This window comes from Siphateles boraxobius, unplaced genomic scaffold, assembly GCF_051911475.1.
Source record: "Siphateles boraxobius isolate OS27281-9 unplaced genomic scaffold, OSU_SipBor_1 130, whole genome shotgun sequence".
NCBI lineage: Eukaryota > Metazoa > Chordata > Actinopteri > Cypriniformes > Leuciscidae > Siphateles > Siphateles boraxobius.
The window spans coordinates 41,636,432-41,656,938 of NW_027508734.1; positions in this window are offsets into that span (position 1 = coordinate 41,636,432).

The following is a 20,507-nucleotide window of genomic DNA, read 5'->3' on the forward strand; positions in this document are numbered from 1 at the left end:
GCTCTGCTCCCGGGAGTTCTAGAGAGAGTTCGCAGGGACCATATGCGCCTACTTCTTTTAGCCCCGCGGTGGCCAGGCAGAGTACAGTTCCCAGATCTATTGTCTCTCCTCTACGGGCCTCCTATGGAGCTTCCCGTCAGGAGAGACTCTCTGTCCCAAGCTGAGGGCTCTATATTTAACCCTCGTCTCGAAATGTGGAACCTGTGGGCTTGGCCTCTGAGGGGGCCCAGCTCATAGGGTCAGGTCTCTCAACTGAGGTTGTGGAGACCATTCTACAATCCAGAACTCCCTCCACAAGGAAACTTTATACCCTGAAGTGGAAGGTTTTCACTTCATGGTCTAGTGACCGTCAGCTGGACCCAGTTAACTGCCCGGTTGTTACAGTGCTGGAGTTCCTGCAGGAGCGCTTCACTGCAGGTCTATCCCCGTCCACTTTAAAAGTTTTGTTCCCAAGGTCCCCACTAATGTGGCCCGATCTATAGTGCTGCAGGCCTTCTGTCCTCCTCCGTTCCAGGAGGCAGACCAGGAAAAGCACAATTTGCTTTGCCCGGTTAGGGCTTTGGATGTTTATGTCCACAGATCTGCCCTGTGGCGTAAATCCAAACAGTTGTCTGTCTGTTTTGGACCCCCTAACAAGGGGTCACCAGCATCTAAGCAAAGAATGAGCAAGTGGGTGGTCGAGACTATCTCACTTGCTTATGATTCGACCGGACAGCCTTCTCCTTTGGCGGTGCGGTCTCACTCAACAAGGATTATGGCGGCCTATAAGGCCTTATTGTCAGGAGTACCTCTTCAAGACGTTTGTGATGGGGCGGGCTGGTCGTCACCTCACACATTCGTTAGGTTCTATTCTCTGGACTTGGACTCTACACCAGGGTCCCGAGTGCTCTCGTCCTAGTGCTGCTCGTCCTATTTCACACTGGACAGGAACTTCTCCCTATGGTGGCGTTGGTATAGACGTTCCCTTAGCGTCAATTGATGCAACGCAAGTTCCCTTGAAAGGGAACACCTCGGCTGCGACTGTAACCTCGGTTCCCTGAAGAGGGAACGAGACGTTGCATCACCAGCCATATCTCCTACGTGCCTGTATGCAACTTGTTCAGACCCTACGAAGCTGTTGCGCCTGGGTTTGAACCGGCTTATATACTTCCTGGTTCATGACGTCACCCGCTTCTGACGTCCCGTCACGCCATTGGACTGATTTTACATGTGCTTCAATACATCAACACGCAAAGCGTTCCCTTAGCGTCAATCGACGCAACGTCTCATTCCCTCTTCAGGGAACCGAGGTTACAGTCGTAACTGAGGCGTTCCATCCCCTCCACCACCAATACAGTGCCTTCCCCTCCATCCTCCCCACCACCTCCAGAATGGTCCCTTCCAATACCTCCCAGGGGGTCGGCTGCACCCCTGCCTTCGTCTTCAGGCAGGAACTGTTGAGTCCGGACCCTCGGATTGCGAGCTATCGACGGGGCCTACGCCAAAGAACTTTATATTGCTTGCTGGGCTGTCAATAAATGTATAATTGTTACAGTATTTATTCTCCCGAGTCTTTCTGGAAGAACTTACCTGAGCAGTTTTGGGGCAGTCAATTGCAGAGAAAGGTGTGTAAAAGATGCCAAATCTCGTTCAACCAATCACTTGTGTCACTTCACTGCCATCCACAAATCCTCTCCCGTAGTCTCATGGGATAGTAAAGATTCCATTGGATGGACACCTTACAATCTCATAGAAAGCAGTAGGTTATCCGGATACTTTTTCACCTATTTTATGGAAACTGTTAATTCAGGCACTGCTTACAAATACTGATCCCTTTCGAGGGAACTCGCACTGCGTCCAGAATCGACACATTGGGGAACGCCTCCAGCAGGATGCGTCTGAAGCCTGTATGGAACTACTCCAATCTTGATTGGTGCATCGTCCTTGAGGGCTCCGGTGCTTCCCTCCAAACCCTGCCGTACCACCTCGGCTTTGGTTGGGAAGGCATATATGGCGGCAGGTCGGGCTGGTGCATGCCTGCCCATACAGAAATGTAATATATGTAAATATATGTAATTTACATATATAATGTCAGTGCCCATGTATGTCTGCTGCCTATATGAGAATGTATGCAAAATTCATATATATAAAAGACATAGACATATATGAAACATATATTTCAAAATATAGCAAAAATGGCCGTTTTCATGTAAGTGCCATATATTTTCCAGTATATGCACATGAATGTTAAATATATGTAAGACGCATATATGTATATATGCATATATGTACTTATTTCAATGCATCAGTATCACATGCATGTATGTTTACATACATTTATTAAATATGTGGGAAACAAATATCTATGTCACATATTTATTCTTAATGTTGTCCATATATGCGAGAAACCAATGCTATACTGTAATATATGCAGATATTTGGTATCATATATGGATGAACTCAAATATTTTCTTCACATGTTTGGACACATAAATGTTCATATATGTGGCAGGCATATATTGTGTTCTCAGATAAGTCAAATACATGTATAGATATATGTCATGCTATTTAAAATATAAGTACATATATGGCCATATATTACATTTTTGTATGGGTGCACACAATGGGGCTTCTGCAGGCATACCAGGCTGACCTCCTCAAGGAGGTAGATGACAGCGGGGATGTCGCCCTCGACGATATTCAAGAAATGTGTCAAGCGGTTGACTTGTCTTGCCGTGCTACCAAGGAGACGGCCGGCACTATTGGCTGCTCCATGGCAGCTTTGGTAGATACGGAGAGACACCTGTGGCTGAACCTGTCGGGCATCAGGGACAAGGACAGGGCCTTCCTCTTCGATGCCCTGATTTCGTCTTCTGGCCTTTTCAGCGACACAGTCAATACGGTTGTCGAGAGGTTTCAGGAGACGAAACGACTGGCAGCCGCATTTAAAGATCTCATCCCCCACCGTCGTTCTAAGTCTCATGGGTTTGCTGCCAGGGGGTAGTCCCATGAGGCAGCCACCAGCTCCTCACACCTGCAGCAGCAGAAGGAGAGTGTTGCTTCTCAAGCTCCCCCGAAAAAGGCCTGGAGCCAGAAGCAGCAATCTCAGCCGAAGTCCTCCAAGCCGAAGGCAGATCTGAGGACTGCCATTCAGGCGAGGAAGGCTTCGGCGAAAAGTCCCTGCGACGTGATGCGCAGGCCTCTGAGGGTGGTCCCCCCCCCCCCGTGATCGAGCACCAACAGCTCGCTCCTTAACGGAGCCCTCAGGAAATCGATGTTTGCTTCCCGCCCCTAAGTGCGCTTCTGGACGCATCAAATGCTTCAGGTCACGGATATATCGAATACAACACTAGAGGCCAGTCCCAAGAGACTGGTACCCCTAGTAGATTGTCTAGACATCTGAAAGGGTCTTCGAAATATATCTCAGTGGGTCCTGCACACAGTGGAACTGGGGTACAGAATTCAGTTTGAATATAACTGGGGGTAATATGGGACTCAGTCACGATGCGGGCACAACTGTCTCCCGCTCGTATAAATACCATTTTGACTACAGTATCGAGTTTCAGGCTAGGCCAAACCATCACTTTCAAAGAGTGCTGGGTCTCCTGGCAGCAGAGTCCAACGTAATTCCTTTTGGCCTGCTGCACATGCGAGCCCTACAGTGTTGGCTCAGGACCAGAGGGTTTTCCCCGAGCAGGAACCCATTTCGCAGTAACGGGCAGATGCCTTCGTTCTTTGGTAATGTGAAAGAAACCTTGGTTCCTGTCCCTAGGTCCTGTGTTGGGGGCACAATATTCCACCCTCGGCCAGAACTATGGAAACTGTGGGTCTGGCCCCTGAGGGGGACCAACTCATAAATGATGGTCTTTCAACTGAGGTTGCTGAGACCATTTTAAACTCTAGAGCCCCCTCCACGAGGAAACTGTATGCATTAAAATGGAATGTATTCAACATATGGTGTAGAGAACATCAGTTGGACCCAGTTAACTGCCCAGTGGCTTCAGTGCTGGAGTTCCTCCAGAGTCACTTCTCTAACGGACTCTCCCTGTCCATGCTTAAGGTCTATGTGGTGGCCATAGCTGCCTTCAACACGCCTCTAGGGGTGGGCAACTTGGGGAGACACCCACTTATTGTACATTTTCTTCGTGGAGCCAGGAGGACGAGGCCTGTCATCCACTCCAGAGTTCCCACTTGGGACCTGACAGTTGTCCCCGAAGGGTTATCCCTGGCACCCTTCGAACCCTTGGTTGAGGTGTCTGAGAAATTGATGTCCTTTAAAGTAGCCTTCCTGCTCGCCATTACGTCGAGTTGTGGACCTGCAGGCTTTATCGGTTGCTCCCTCTTGCCTCTAGTTCGCTCCCGGCAAAGTGCAGGCAATTCTCCACCCTAGACCTGGCTATGTGCCTAAGGTGCCGTCAAATGTGGCACGGTCTATAATTCTTCAGGCGTTTCATCCTCCACCGTATGTGTCGGATCTATTGTGCCCGGTCCGAGCCCTGGAGGTCTATGCCCAAAGAACCTCGGACCAGCTACTTGTGTGTTTTGGGTCACCAAGTTTTAGGTCCCCTGTTTCCAAGCAAACTATCAGCAGATGGATAGTAGAGGCTATATCTTCAGCTTACGATGCACACAGCTTGCGTTCACCTCTTCTGATAAGAGCCCACTCAACTAGAGGAGTGGCTTCCTCTAAAGCTTTTCTGTCAGGAGTTTCTTTTCAAGAGGTCTGTGATGCCGCAGGCTGGGCCTCCCCTCACACCTCATTGAACATTACAGTCTGGATCTGCCCTCTACACCGGGTTCACAAGTTCTCTCGTCATTGAGTGTGCCAGATTGCTTCACACCAGGGCATTATTCTCTCAGTGAGGTGCAGTTGGCATTTCGTTCCCCAATGTGTCGATTCTAGGCGCAGCATGAGTTCCCTCGAAAGAGAACGTCTCGGGTTACGACTGTAACCCTAGTGTAACCCTAGTTCCCTGTGAACGGTGTCCTTTTATAGCTTCCGCTTCACCGTCACATGTGACGTCACGTTCTCAGGGAACGAGGGTTACAGTTGTAACCCGAGACGTTTTTCGCCTACTATAAGAATGCATATTTGGGTTCAGCTATTAATTTTGCACATTGCACATTTTAAAACATTGGCATAAAACATATCTCTATTGTTTTTTTTGTTTTTTTGTATCATGTTTAATGTATTTTTCCCTTATCTTTCAGTTTCTTTGCAAACTAATCATCTGAATGTTTTATGTCAATGAGGGAAGGACACTTCCTAGAAGCAGGCCTACTGGTATCAAGTCCAGAATTATCGCCAACATTGAACCATATTCTACTGCTGGGAATGCCAACAGAATGTTTGTGACAGAGAGAGTTGGGTTTGGGAATTCAGCCAGGAGAGGGAGCTTTTTTCAATGTAGCTTGTCAAACACTTGATGTTGTGGGTCAAAGGGGTTCAGGAAAACTCACACAAAGGAAGTTGTGGGTGGTTGTGGTTGAGTGCCAACAGCACCATATGCCATGATTTCTGGGGACAGACAGAAAGATCTGGGTAGTACACTCACATTCAGCTATTGTAAATATTTAACTGGACCTCCCTGGATGCAGGCAACCAGAGAAGCAAACCACAGATGATAGCTTTGTGTGAGGAACAGACTGACATTTAGCTTGTTATTCACTGAAATCTTGCTTGACAGTGTCCACTTTTGTGGCGATACCAGCAGCGCTACTTTACAAGTAGTCCTAAATCATCATGGCACTTTTAGTTTCTATGCATTTGCCGAACAGTCAAAATGTAATATATTATTTTAGAATTCGTTGGATGTACTGGCTGTTACAATTTCTTCAAACATGACTCATCCAGTCATACTGATAATTTTGAGTATTTTACTTTTCATAATGTGAAGCTGTGTTTGAACTATGGACTGATCTAAAAAGACAATGAAAAAGAGCATCTAATGCATCCATATGGAAATACTATAAGTGACGTGAAAGTTTAAATTAAGTAAAAATTAAGTGCAGTACAAGTGATAATTTTAGATGTGGTAACATCATTAATTGTATGTATTGTCAGTATGTGTAGCATGAAAAATGACAAAAATATCAATATCAATATATATGTAGCAGGTATAGAATAAGTCAATATACTAATACTAATATGTAATATTACTAGATACATAAGATAGTGTGATGGATTTTTAATAGATAAGATAGTAAACTGTCTTTTAGAACAAATCATGTTTCTGATTCTTAAAATCGGACCTTTAGATTATCTAACCTTATGATAAACGTTTGCCTGACTTCCCCTTTGGATCTATTATTATGACTAACTGTTACCTGACTTCCCCTTTTAGGCATCCTAACATTCTAACATTTGAGCAAAATGTACTGTTCGAAACTAGTGAGAACTCATGACTTTGGTTGTGTGAATGTAAAAATAACAAATATGGGAAATTAAACTAGACAGATGTCTAACCTTGAAATCTTTTGGTTACCTAGTAACAGAAGGGTTTGCATATGAAGAACCAATCAAATTGTAGGGAAATTATGTAATGATTCATGTAATTGTCACCCATTCCCCTATTCTATAAAAACTGTTGAATTCGTATTTACTGGTGGGATTCTCCGGCCGTGATTAAAGCATGTCTAAGTAATTGTCTGTATTCTGTTGGCTATTATAGCTGCGCAGCAAGTTAGGGTTATTAGGCTCAGCCGACGTCGATGTGTAGACGCGCTGGAGTAAAGAATTAGCACCCAGCCGACATTGATGTGTAGACGCGCTAGGGTATAGGGTTAGACTCGGCCGACGTCCACTGTAGACACGCTAGAGTATAAATATTATAGGACGTAGTTAGGTTTAGGGAAAAATACCACAATAGATAGATAGATAGAAATTAAGTCAATAATTTTGTTTTACAAATATTTTTTTTCACAACTTACTGTGATATAAGATTCTGGACATAATACATACTACATAGCCTTATTATAAATTTAAGAGTGCGTCGTAAAGTTCAATATCCCTGATCTAGAGTTTATTATTAATTTAGTCTGGAATCCATCAAGAGAAAATACTGACATAAAGTATGTGGGAGAGTTTTAATTAATGATGTATAGCCTTTATAATATTTCACTGAACTATCAATTATATTCACATTTAATAGAAGGGTAATAAAGTAAAGGGTAAAAAATATGATTACTGGTACAATGGGATGATTCAGAAAAGGGGATTTGTGGGAACATTGAAAGAAGCAAGCACATTGATGATACTGTAGTTGACTCTCAATCCCTTCACACACGCATGCACATGCAAAAATCAGTATTTACAAATTTGATTCTTGGCTCTTCCGTTCATAATTATTTCTCCCTGTCATCAGCACAAGCACATTGCAGGCTCTCCGCCACAGCTGTACAGGAGCCAAGCTCTCTCTCTCTCTCTCTCTCTCTCTCTCTCTCTCTCTCTCTCTCTCTCTCTCTCTCTCTCTCTCTCTCTCTCTCTCTCTCCCTCTCCCTCTCCCTTTCTCCCGCTTCACCCCACCAGTACCCCCTCTATCTGCCTTCACAGCTAAAAGCCAATTATTCTCCACATATCCGCAACACCATTTCCAGCGTCATACTCTTATGAACCGCTACTGCCAAAGAAATTTAATTCTTGTTGAAGTTGATAAAAGACAAATTATCAGTGATTTCGGGGGGTTTACGCATATTTCTCTGTCCTCTATTTCTTTTGTGTTGCGTAATTTTCCCTTCTTTATCTTGTCTTGATTTTCAATTGCCAATTATCCAATGTCTTGGCATGGTGACGGCGGCACCTGTGTTGGCATGGGGTGTGTGGGAATGAAAGGATCGGACCTTCACATGCACACGAGCACACTTACATCATATTTTTGTCACAAACATCCGCTTGCCCCCTGCTTGATGTCTTGAATGGGACTATGTTGCTTCAGCTTTTGGCTTGATTTCTCCTCAGAGACAGCAATCAACACTCTGTCTGGAGCCTTTCTGCTTTAACTGTGAATCGTTTACATCTGCTATTTCACTAACTGTGAATCGTTTACATCTGCTATTTCACTTACTGTACTGTGTATGTACGGCGGTCTGGTATACTTGGGACCCTATTTTAATAATCTAAGTGCATGGTCTATTGCAGAGGGTGCACGTGTACTTAGGGCGTGTCCAAATCCACTTTTGCTAGTTTAACAAAGGGAAAAATGGTCGGCGCGCCCAGCGCATGGTCTAAAAGGTTTGTCTCTATTCTCATAATAAGTATTTATTATGGCGAATTACTATGTACATGGCGGAATTTGCAAACGGAAAGACTGAACGCGTCTCGGGAGAGGAATGGGTCTGCTCGTGCGCTAGATTAAAGCTCACAAGTAGACTATCTATGGGACAAGCCAGATTCCACCATATCATTATGTACACAATATAAATCTTTTATGTACTCTCGTTGTGCACCCCCCTATAGGCGCACATTACTAACGCTCTCTTTAAATAAAAATAAAAAATACTGTGCAATTGACTTTAGACCTGGTTTCAGTTGGTCAATGGCACAGTCTATTTCAGTTGCCTCAAAATAGCAACGCGCCAACAATGCGCCTGAATACACCTCGTTTTCAGACCAGGATGCCCATGGGCACAGAAATGGGTGCAAATGCATTGCTATTTAAACAACGTGGCGCAGGACGTGAAAATGATAACTGCGTAAAGCTGAAACTAGTCAGGCTAAAATACTTGTGCCGCACTGCATTGCGCCGGGTGTATGATAGTCAATGTTTTCAGGGGTTTGATATTCCCCATTCATTTTATCCATGTCAACCATTTGAATTGATTTTTAGCAATGACTTATAAACCTTTAATGAATGAATGATGAGGCATTTATATAGTGTTTTAATATGTTCTGCTGTACTCCCAAAGCACTTTGCAATCATATCAGGGGGTCTCTCCTCAAACACCAGTGTGCAGCATATACTTGAATGATGCGCTCATCACACTCCATCTACAGGTGGAGAGGAGTGAAAGAGTTATAGAGCCAATTCAGTGGATAGGGATCATCAGGAGGCCATGATTGATAAGGGCCAATGGAGGAAATTTGGCCAGGACATCAGGCTTACACCCCTACACTTTACAAGAAGTGCCGTGGGATTTCTAATGACCACAGAGAGTCAGGATCTGGGTTTAAAGTCTCATCTAAAGGAGTAGACATACCGGGAATAGTTTAGAATATGGTTTCGTCGTTAATGAATAACAACATAGGAACAAATGAGTACACAGGAACAAATGAGTAATGCAATATTAATATTTTACTAACTGCTATAAACTAACAAGCAACTCTGATTAATGAATTAGTTAGTAATAGTGCTCAGGTGAATGACGTAGTTCACTGTTAGCTAATCAATAACTGCTATTTTTTCCATACCTCTTAGAGGACTAAGTACAACTATACACAGGTTCATGATTACTGAGAGTAATGCATAATATATAATTAATTCTAAAGTAGAGATTATAGTAACATTCTAGTAATGACTCAAGTAAAAATAAATCCTTCAGAATGAATTACTAATTATTTCGAACAGTATTCTAAAATGAAAAGCATTACAACTCTCTAGTAATGACTTAAGCCATTGTAAGTTGTTGAGGTTTTTGCAAGGTTTTGGAAAGTAATGACTACAAGTCATTGGTGCTACTAGATCCTTCTAAAGTATTTGCTGGCCATTTGGAACAGGTGAATGTGTGTACGGCCATTGCTGGAAGTTTCAGAATGTATTTATTAACCCACTGGAGCCGTATGGATTACTTTTATGATGGATGGATGGATAGATGCACTTTTTTGGAGCTTCAAAAACTCAGGCATTATTCAATGCCACCACAAAGCTGGCAAGAGCCAGGATATTATTTAATGTAACTCCAGTTCGGTTCTGCTAAAAGAAGAATGTCATATACACCTAGGATGGCTTGAGGGTGATTAAAATATGTAATAATTTTCATTTTTGGGTGAACTATTCCTTTAAGACCAGATGCTTTAAACCGCTAATTTACTAATTTATTAAGTCATATCAATATTTCATATTTTTAAAAATCAACATATTTATTTATTTGATGTGAAACCATATAACTTAAAATATTGTTTTGATATACCAATTGAATGTAAGGGATTATGTACAGTCATCTGGTCATTTAATGCAAAATAAACCTCTATAGGATGCTATATTATTTGCAACATTGTAAATGTATATGTAGCATTTCAAAATATCTCTGTTGCAGTCAAAACAACTGCTAAATAAATGTATCCATTTTCTCTGCAAAAACCCTTGTTAATGGATTTAAAAAAAAATCAAAGTAGCAGTTTAACGATTCACACCTCCCACTATGAAGTCTGAAGTAGCTCAGCCCTAGAGCCTGCTGCTTGGTTTCTTGATGAAGAGCTTCTGGGTTAGTTATCCTGGCTTCTTTTGGCCCCTCACATAGAGGGACCCTCTTGATCGCCGGCACCACTGAAACAGTGTCAGCTATTATCAGCCTCAAAGACTCTGGGTTGCCATGGCACCTAATAGAAGAGAGGCTGGCTTTGACATCAGGTCAGTTGTTGGTTCCCACGGACACAGGGAGCTGGAAGCTGATTTGAATACTCTGTATGCTGTGATATTTCCTTTTTTTTCCCTTTGTGTGTTAATTATGAGATGATTCTTACAAAGAATGTATAAATCAAAGGATAATTAAATATGGTAACACTTTACAAAAAGGTTAAATTCGGTAACATTAATGAAATAGGTATAATGGACTAACAATTGCATTGTTATAACTCTTATTATTCTAGGTTCATGTTAATTTATAAATATATGATCAGCCCAGGCAAAGGTTTATCCAATGAGCTTATTGTTTATTTTTAATTCATCTCTGGTCATAACACATTAACCAAAGGTTAAACATGTATTGGTAAATGTAGAAATGTACATTAATCTAGATTAAAACATACTATAAAATGATAGTTCACTGTTCATGGTACCTAATGCATTAACTAAGGCTAATACATCTGACTTTATTGTAAAGTGTTTCTAAAATTATGGTGAAATAAATCTGCAAATGCCATGAAATGAGATGATGTTTATGAATGTATTATCCATGCACATATCTGTGGCACTGCACAGTGTTTAAGTGTTGTTGTCTAGCATTCTCTTACACTTACTAGGTTTACTTTTATGAACTGGCAGAAAATGTACCTGAAAATGCCTTTGATTATTGTCTGTTGTACTATCCACCTTATTCCTGACGAGTTTACTGTGTTTTGAATCATGGGTGATTCTTCCGGTTTGGGCAACTTCCATTCAAAAAGGCTGAAACGAATCATTTCATATCAAATCTTTATTTGCCCTACAAATAAAGCTTATCCTTCAGTTTGACTGGATGAGCTGTCAATTTTCCTTCATGATTTATTTTCAGACATCATGAGAATAACATTACACTTTGTATTTTACACTTTGTGACATGTTATAACAAGAATATCAAGCCCGTTCTCATCCTTTGGCGGCATATGTGACGCCATATGACAAAACGGCGAAATACTACGCACATGGCACCCTTTAGCGTGAATATAACACGCGAACCCAAGGCGTCATAAAGTTGACTGGCATCCTTTAGCGTGAATATGAGACGCAGACCCTACCCCACACCTAAACCTACCCATCACAGTGCGTGTTATATTGACGATAAAGGGTGCCATGTGCGTAGTATTTCGCCGTTTTGTCATATGGCGTCACATATGACGCCAAAGGATGAGAATGCGTTAGAATATTCATGGCAAGAGCGCTTTTCAGTCACGGCTTACTTTTCCTCATTATTATTTTTTTTTCATTGCAATCCGCTGCACATTTGTTGTCTGTTCTCCCGGATTTAAATTGCAAAATATTCCATTAATAATTCACTGGAATGCACGAAGAATCTCTCAGTTTTCTTCTCAAATCCTCATCTCTTTCCAGGTTTGTTTTCACAGGTAAATACAATTTATAATACGTCAAAATGATGGAAATCACTTTGAAATAGTATCACGTAATGCTGTTAAAAGTTAATGAACATTTTTTATTAAGGCAAAATATGTTACATAATATACCGATAATACTACAGTGATATTTAACCCGTCCGTTATTGCTGTGGAACGAATTGCGCTTTTGGGGTTATTCATGGTCTGTTGAAAGTATCTTGTTGATGCTTTTACACTTTTAAATTTCCTTTTAATTTTTGATGGTTGAAGGCTGTGTAGATTAATGTTATCATTATGACACATTTTTTTTTTTTTACGTATTGCGTTCATAGAGCAAGCCTTTTCATGATTTTGTACAGCTTGACGGAAGTTACACCCATAATTCGTGCAAAGTGTCATGTTGCGTAGGAATAAGGTCGATACAATACGGAAATAGTGTAACTGCTATTTTCTTAACCACAGCAACAGGAGAAGGAAAGGTGAAAACATTTATAACAATGTGTAGCATATAACAAAAAGACAGAGAAATATCTACAGCATCTCAATACTGGATATTGGCAGATGATTTTCATGCATCTAATTTGGTGTCTGGATGGAAAGTGTAGACGTGTAGATGTTGAAAGCACCATGTTGCTATGTTTAAAGAAAGATTTTTTTTTAACACACACACACACACACACACACACACACACACACACACACACACACACACACACACACACACACACACACACACACACACACACACACACACACACACACAATGATAAATTATAAATAATTTAAGTAGCAAAAATAATTCAACTCACACAAATACACATGCATACATTCAAAGTGCAAATGCAACACCTTTTATTGATGTATTCACATCCATCACAGCATGTCTACAACATTATAACCATGACATTGTTCTCGGCTAAAACGAAAAGCGAATTCAAGGATTGAAGACATGGTGAACTTTAAAAATGATAATTTTCACCCTCTGTTGAGCAGCTCAAAGAACATAAATTCAGCACTTGCTGAAAGTTTATGCATTCATTCAGTTATTAACTGAGCATAACAGTCCCAATGTACAGTATAAGCAATGCAAATGCATACATTCTCCAGACATGGTATTCCTTTGGATCACACATTCATATCTGGCCAATGATGCATCCAGATCCCATTCCATATATCTTTTCTTTGATAATTTTCTGATCTTTCTCTATCCAATTTTGTTTTCCACAGACTTTATTGTCCGTGGGGGGGGGAAAGGCCCTCAGAATAAAAAAAATAAAAAAAATAAAAAATAAAATAAAAGTATGTGAAAACACCCTGCCAAATATTGATTGTCATAAAATAATTATTAGGTTTTTCATATCATGAACTAATTATGGAGGTTATTCACCAAGAATGCACATAATTGCATATGATCAGCGTTTTATCCCACTTCCCTATATACATCCAACATTCACTAATCTCATTGCATACTTTTTCTATCTCTGTATATCTGCAGATGCTTGTCCTCTCTGGCTGGGAATGTGGCCATCTGCCGTCGTGTTTCTGGGCGGATGAGGATGCCTACAGCGCAGCCACAGCATCTGGTAAAAGTTCTGATCGTGTCAAACCCGTGTATTCGTTCTGGGGAGTAACAAATAGACTAGGGTACGGACAAGGACACTGGAGAATGGCTTTCTGTCCAGGAACATCATGACAATGTGCAGGGAAGTTTAAAAAAATCACTTGGTTAAAGATTTTCACTATTGGAAGATCATCTTTCTTCATTTACTTGCTCTCATTCCATTACGTATTTGCTAATGCATCCCTTCACTCCCTCGTTTATTCTTTCAGTCAAACACTCCTGCACTTGCAAATTCATTCAATCACTGACCTGTGTAATTATATCTATATGAGCTAATGTCCTGCCTCACTAATTCACGGACATATGGCTATCTTTTGCGCTGTCTGTTTTATTCTCTCATTCATTTACGCCCAAAGTATTGAGATGCCTCTCTCATACTCACTCGTTCAGTACTGAGCAGGGCTTTTTATTCACATGACCACATCAATCCATCAACCTGCCATTATTCACATTTATACACACTGTACCGTATGACGTAACATGGAAATTTAATACTGAACAAAGCATGTGCAAGCATGTCCACTTGATCTTAGTCTTTCAGCTCTTCTCATCCCATGAACACTCTCTTTCCGTCCAACAATACAATACTTCACCGCTTTTTCCTCACCCCACATTTGCATATAAACATTTTTTCTGACCCTTACATAAATTGGCCAAGACACTTGCTTCAGCAGAAATTTTAAATATATGGGGCACATTACAGATTAGCACTAAAAGTCCTCATCAGCACTCCAGGGCTTGTAGGAGAGTGTATGTGTGTGTGAGAGAGAGGGGGATGGAGAGAGGGAGAGAAGAGGAAAAAAAGAGATTGCGAGTGCATGTGTGTGAGAGCAAGGAAGGACGAAGGAGGAAGAATGAAAATGGTGATAGATTTTGGGTGGAGAGCAGAGCGTGGTTGGGCTTAATGAACAGGAATCTAATGGTGGAGAATGGTTTCCCATCAGTCATGGCTCCAAAGCCGGGCTCAGCATGTAATTAAATGGCACAAACATACACACAGTGAAAAAACTTGCATGGGCTTGAAGAACACACACACACAATCACACACACAAAAAAAGCTATTTTTCACAGACGTATTGGGCTCAGATTTATTAATGTCTATATTAATTTTAAATGTGCAAGTATATAATTCACAGGTGTTGTTTTTTTCTTCATATTTTGAATTTTCATATTCATATTCTGAACATTCATTGTTGTGTGAAATTCATGGTCATTATGGTTGTGTTTAAGGATTGAAGGACATGTCCATTGTCAGGAACAGAGGAAAGACACAACGGGATGGAAGGTGAGTAGTTTATTAGAATGTTGGAGAACAGATAATTGATGAACACTAGTCAAAGTAGGATACGGATAACTTCCAGGGAATTGTAGAGACTTCTCGATGGTACTAATTGAGATGAGTGAGAATAGAAGATAGAAGGAGTGGTCGGAATCTTTGACAAGAAGGAACAGGATGAAGATCACTATCAGGGTTTTCCAGGAATTCAGAGGAGTCTTACGCGGATGAGACCAGACAATGAATGAAGGGATGTGAGGGCATATATGTTTTGGAGGTGATGAGCGGGTGCAGGTGTGGTGAATTAGTATTCTGGAGATAATGAGCGAATGGGCGGAGTTGGGTGATCGGGTGCTGATGGTGTGGCAGGTGTTACAGATGACTCTGTGACAGTATTCACCCCCCCCCCCCCCCTTCTATGTGCAGCTCCTGATGCCCTTGTAGTCCGTCGACGGGGTCAGCCTTGACCCCTAGGAGCTGGAAGGTTGGGATGAGACTCGTGGAACTGGGTGAGGAGGGATGGGTCCAGGATTTCAGGATTCAGTGAAAGGCTTTAGAAGTGAGACATGAAATGATGGTGCAATGCAGTAGTTCGGGGGAAGGTGAAGCCGGTAGCTGACCACATTGATCTGCCTTTCGACGGTGAAGGGACCTATATATCGGGGACTCAGTTTTTTACAGGGCAGGCGAAGACGGATGTCTCTGGTGGAGAGCCAGAACTTTTGACCTGTTTGATACTGGGGGGTAGCACCTCTCCTAGTGTTAGCCTAACTCTGGTGTTGTCGCACTGCTCTCTGCAGATGGATGTGTGCTGAGTCCCATACCCTCTCACTCGCTTCAAACCAGGTGTTGACCACTGGGACCTCTGACGGCTCTCCTGACCAGGGGAACAGAGGAGGTTGGTACCCAAGAATGCTCTGAAATGGTGTTAGACTGGTGGTGTCCTGGCGTGGCGATTTCTGTGCATACTCGGCCCATGGGAGGAAGCGGCTCCAGCTGTTTTTGTTCTGGTGGCAGTAATTTCGCAGATATCTCCCGATCTCCTGTATTTTACGTTCAGTTTGGGCGTTGGATTGAGGATGGTTCCTTGAGGACAAGCCGACCGAAACGCAGAGTAATCGGAAGAATGTGTGCCAGACGCGGGAAATTATTTGAGGACCTCTGTCGGATACTATGTCTTCTGGAAGACCAAAATGGCGGAATACATGTTCAAACAGATTGCTTGCGGTTTCGAAGGCAGTGGGAAGACCTTTCAATGGGATAAGCTTGCAGGCTTTGGAGAAGTGGTCTACCACGACTAAGATGCAGGTATGTGAGTCGGAAGAAGGGAGGTCGTTATGAAATCAATACCCAGATGGGACCTTGGACGACGAGGAATGGGCAGTGGTTTGAGTTTTCCTTCAGGGAGCCATCGTGGAGTACTGGTGGTGGCACAAATTGAACATCCACGGATGTAGCGGGAGACTTGCTGCGCGATGGTGGGCCACAAGAAGCGGTTACTAAAGAGTGAGAGGGTTCGGTGGATGTTTGGATATCCATGAGGGACAGAAGATGTAACATATACCCGGCCCTAATGGACCACCCAGCAGAGCTGGTTCGGAACGGGTGGCCTCTTGTATACGATCGTCTAGGGTCCATTCAATGGGACTGACAACTATGGCTGGAGGGAGAATGGGCTCAGGAGGAGACACGGTGGGTTGTAGTGCATGGAGATGGGAGAATGCGTCAGCTTTCAGATTCTTATCTCCGGGACGATAGGTCACACGGAAATTGAAATGGGTGAAGAAGAGTGCCCATCGGGCTTGGCGAGTATTCAGAAGTTTGGCTTCACGAAGATACTCGAGGTTACGATGATCCGTGATGACCTCAACTTGATGGTGTGCTCCCTCCAGCCAGTGTCTCCATTCCTCGAAAGCCATCTTGATCGCCAACAGTTCACGATTTCCGATGTCATAATTTAGCTCCGCCGGGGAGAGTTTTTTCGAAAAGAAGGCACTTGGATGAACTACTGGAGTATTTCCCTGATGTTGGGATAGAACGGGTGACACCCCGGTTGACGTGGCGTCCACTTCGACAACGAAGGTAAGATTTGAATTGGGATGGACCAGGATGGGAGCAGAACAGAAGGCCTTCTTCAGTTGTTGGAATGTTTGAGTAGCAGCTGGATTCTATGACAGAGACTTGGGCCGGCCCTTGAGGAGAGAGATAAGCGATGAGCTGATGAGACTGTATCGATGGATTAAACGGCGATAAAAGTTTACGAAACCAAGGAACCATTGAAGCTCCTTTATGGTGGTGGGCTGTGGCCAGTTCCTGATGGTATCCACCGTCCTCTGGTCCATTTAGATCCCCTGTGGGCTGATTATATATCCAAGGAAGTGGACGGTGGTGCGGTGAAACTCACATTTCTCCAGCTTTAGGAAGACTTGATGATCTCTGAGTTTTTGTAGGACTTGACGGAGGTGGTGATGGTGCTCGGTCAGGTTATTGGAGAAGATCAGGATGCCATCAATGTAGTCTATTACAAACTGTTGCAGAAATTCACGGAATACTTCATTCATGAAGGCTTGGAAAATGGATGGAGAGATGGACAGCCCATATGGCATAACAAGGTATTTGTAGTGATCTGAAGGAGTGATGAATGCAGTTTTCCACTCGTCGCCTTTTCGGATGCGTACGAGTTTGTAGGCACTTCTGAGATCAAGATTACTGAAGATTTAGGCACCACATAACTGTTCCAGGGCAGCTGGGACCAGAGGAAGGGGGTAGCGGGATTTGACTGTTCGTTCGTTGAGGGCACGGTAATCAATGCACGGCCGTAAGCTCCATCCTTCTTTCCCACGGAGAAGAAAATAGACCTAGCAGGAGAAGTGGATGGTCAAATTAAGCGTTGTTATAGGGCTTCCTTAATGTACTCATCGATGGCCTTCTGTTCCGGGATGGACAGCAGGTAGATCTGGCCCTTCGGAGGAGTGGTTCCGGGCAGCAGGTCAATGGCGCAGTCCCACGGCCGATGGGGTGGTAACTCTGTGGCTTGTTGTTTGCTGAACACGTCCTGGAACATCTGGTACTCAGGAGCGATTTCTGGTTGAAAGTTGGACTCAGGACTTTCAATTGAAGTGGAGTTGATATGAAGATTAGAGTAAGAGTGGGAATTCTCGGGAGGAGGTTTCTGATGACGAGTCTTGATGATGGGTAATATGCAAGATGAGAAGCAGGATCCGTTCCATTGGATGACCTCCCCGTGGTCCAGTCCACCTGTGGTGCATGCACTGACATCCACGGTCGTCCCAGGATGATGTCCACTGTGGACCCTTCCAGCACCAGAAACTAAATTTCTTCCTGATGAAGACTTCCGATGCGGAGTGTGACTGTGGGGGATTGGTGACAAACTTGACCACGGCCCAGTGGCTTCCCTAAAATGGTTTGAATTTCTAGCTTCTTCGGGGTCCTTCACCTCGGGAGGTGGAGTTTCTTGAGAAGTTGGTGGGAGATGAAGTTGCCCAAGGAGCCAGTGTCGATGAGGGCGTGCACTGGAACGGGGTGAGAACCGGTTAAGATCATAACTGGAGTGCGTGTTAAAGGAAAAATCATGCGAGGAATATAAATAGAACTCACCGCTGTGCGTGGTGGTCGTATTGGGCATTGGATGATGAGATGTCCTTCCGAACCGCAATGCAGGCAGAGGCCATGGTTAATGCTGACGCTCAGAAACGGAGTGATGGTATGCATCCACCTGCATGGGTTCAGGTGTCGGAAGGTTCAGAGATGGTGCAACAGGTAGGGGGTGCACTGCAGGCTGATCCAGAGCGCTAGCTGTTAGATGTTGGGAGATTCGAATGGTGCGTTGGATGACATTTTCTAGTCCAATGGTATCGTCGTAGACGGCAATTTGTTGACAAATGGTGGGATTCAGTCCTTGACGGAAGCAAGTAATCAGCGCAGTCTCATTCCACCCACTGTTGGCCGCTAGAGTGAGGAAATGTAGTGCGTATTCACTCAGCGAGGCATTTCCCGGATGAAGGCGGTACAGCTGATCATGGACAATGTTAGGATGAACTATATGCCTTTCTCCACCGACGTTCTAAGTTGTTCAAATCGTTTCTAAGAATGTTGATTTTTAGAAGGCAGCTGTCTGACTGATGGTGAACAGGAACATGGTTTGGGTAAAATTAGCAACACATTATTAGCTGTTTCCAAGCAAAAGGATAATCATATCAATTACTGTTATGTTTCCGATATTGTAAAGCGCGATACGTAAAATGAGTTACCGTTCTGATACATCGAATTGTGGACGAACATAATTAGCTCTTCCTCTTCTTCTTCCGAATCAGTTTCTGGTACAAACATGGTTCAAACAAATATGGCTGAATTAAACCCGTATTTCTACATAAAATTGCGCAGGGTTTACTACAGTAAAGTTGACTAGGATCAGGTATTCTGGATTAATTTGCATATTCACAGATCCGTGTATACTAAATGAAGCAAGGATGCAAAGTTACATTCAAGATTTTTTAAGGCATGGAGAAATTCTTTTCACAGGGGGAAAAAAAAAGTTTAAAATGTAATTTTGGTGATCAAAGATGGGTTTTAAGCAATAAAATTATTGACTACAGGGGGACTTTTACAGTCTGTGTTCCCATGTCCTTTCTCGTTTAGCAGTCCCCTATTATGTCTATTAGTCTTCCCAGGTGTTTCTCATTAACCATGCCACCTTGTTATCTTGTTTAGCTTCTTTGGCCTTGTATTTAAGCCCTGTGTTTTAGTCCAGTCTTTGTGAGTTCTTGTGTTGTACTGTTGATGTTGGTTGTCCTGTTCATGTTGTTTGTCCTGTTCCTGAGTTCTGTGCCTTGAGTCCTGTTCCTAGTCTGAGTCTTTCTATAGTTTTCAGTTTACTGAATAAAGTGTGCTGCATGTGGATCCCGCTTCCTCCTTGCTTCAACCACACCGTGACAGAAAAACTCACCAACCCTGTGCCCAGACGTCCAAATCTTGTGTCTCTGTCAGGAGAATCGGTCCATCAAAGACTAAGTCGCAGATTTTGTTGAACTGGCACATCTCTCGCTAATGAGCACCGAGTGCTTAATGATCTTTTTCCGCGGATGATTATCTGAACCGCTCCGGTCATTAATGCCCGACCATGATCCTCACGGGACTTTAGAACAATATATTGACCTAGCCCTGTTGTTGCGGTTTGTTTACTGTGGGCGTGGAAGAGAAGGAGCTCCATGAACCCACAGTATCCCCTCAGCCTGTTCTTCACGTCACTCTAGCCATCAAGCTTGCCATCGTATCGGTCTATGGGGGTCCAGGACTGATGTCCAGCCCAGAGCCCTCACCACTGGTCCCGTCCAGCCCAGAGCCCTCACCACTGGCCCCGTCCAGCCCAGAGCCCTCCCCGCTGGTCCCGTCCAGCCCAGAGCCCTCACTGCAGGTCCCATCCAGCCCAGAGCTCTCACCGCTGGTCCCGTCCAGTCCAGAGCCCTCACCGCTGGTCCAGCCCAGAGCCCTCACTGCTGGTCCCGTCCAGCCCAGAGCCCTCACCGCTGGTCCCGTCCAGCCTAGAGCCCTCACCACTGGTCCCGTCCAGCCTAGAGCCCTCACCGCTGGTCCCATCCAGCCCAGAGCCCTCACCGCTGGTCCCGTCCAGCCCAGAGCCCTCACCT